General features: G+C 62.7%; 1 protein-coding gene across 1 annotated transcript in view; it reads right to left on the bottom strand.

Moving 5' to 3' along the window:
- Nucleotides 1–1,460, bottom strand: part of PAQR4 (progestin and adipoQ receptor family member 4) — a 40,724-nt gene that overhangs the window by 4,038 nt on the left and 35,226 nt on the right. The window lies entirely within an intron of this gene.

Consider the following 1,460-nt stretch of genomic DNA (forward strand, 5'->3'; position numbering starts at 1 on the left):
GCCATGGGGCACCCCATTCCCCTTGGACAACCCAATCCAGGCAGCGTTCCCCCCCCCCCCCCGAGTGCCACAAACTAGCTCCCTCCCCTAGAGTTGCCCCAGAACCAGACCCTCCTCTGCCCGGGCACTGCACCCCTCCCCCAGGCTGCATCTTAGGGTCCCCCAGGATGACCCCAATTGTCTTAGTATCCCTGGGTTCTATCCCAGCTCTGGGAGGGGAGTGGGGTCTAGTGGTTAGAGCGTGGGGGGCTGGGAGCCAGGACTCCTGGATTCTCCCCCCAGCTCTGGGAGGGGAGTGGGGTCTAGTGGTTAGAGCAGAGGGGCTGGGAGCCAGGACTCATGGATTCTCCCCCCAGCTCTGGGAGAGGAGTGAGGTGTAGTGGTTAGAGCAGGGGGAGCTGGGAACCAGGACTCCTGGGTTCTCTCCCCAGCTCTGGGAGGAGAGTGGGGGCTGGTGGTTAGAGCAGGGGGGGCTGGGAGCCAGGACTCCTGGGTTCTCTCCCCGGCTCTGGGAGGGGAGTGGGGTCTAGTGGTTAGAGCGGAGGGGTCTGGGAGCCAGAACTCCTGGGTTTATCCCCAGCTCTACAACAGGCAGAGATGGGAAGAGCTGCAGGCAGCCCCCCCCCCCCCACACACACACACCCAAAAAAAGTCCTTGGAGGGCAGAGAGCGAGGAGCAAAGATGCACCTGGCATCACTTTATCAGCTATTTGCTCTGGATGGTAGGGACAGCCCCAAGGACAGTGAGGTGACCTGACCGACAGCCCCCTGCTGTCTCAGCCCGGAGCTCCCTGCCCCCCAGCTCTGCCGATGCCTCTCAGTCCTGGCTCCTGGCCCCCCCTGCTCTAACCCACTAGCCCCCACTCTCCTCCCAGAGCCGGGGAGAGAACCCAGGAGTCCTGGCTCCCAACTTCCCCCTCCCCCCCGCCCCGGCTCCAACCCACTAGCCCCCACTCTGCTGCTGATCGTGGCAGGACAGTTACGATCGATAAGCCCTTTGCAGATAACGATAGTGTATGAATACATTCCCACCCTAGTTCACAGCCCGTTTGAGCTTTTCCAGCCCTTCTACCCCACACCCCTGCTTTAAGCCTCTCTGAAGGGCCTGCGGCGTCCTGGATCTGAGGGCAGGGGTCTCCCAAATCCTGCTGAGGAGGGCTATCCGACTCCCTAGTGCCAGGCCCAGATGTCTAGAGGTGACCCCTCCCTCCCCTCCCCAGCGCCAAGGGCACCGGGAGCAGAATCAGCAAAGAAATCAGACGCTGAGCTGTTCTGCTGACAGCTGGGAGCACTGAGCCCATGGCACCAGCTTGCCAGCGGCTGCAGAGGGAATATGAACCAGCAGAGATGCAGCCAGCTCTGGGGCGGGGCAGCTGGAGAACAGCCACACACAGTGCCGCAGGGGGATGGCTTGCCTGGTGCTTAGAGGCAGCCAGCTCTGGGGCAGGGCACAGCGGGAT

Source organism: Terrapene carolina, unplaced genomic scaffold, assembly GCF_002925995.2.
Source record: "Terrapene carolina triunguis isolate 2854851 unplaced genomic scaffold, T_m_triunguis-2.0 Scaffold423, whole genome shotgun sequence".
Lineage (NCBI taxonomy): Eukaryota > Metazoa > Chordata > Testudines > Emydidae > Terrapene > Terrapene triunguis.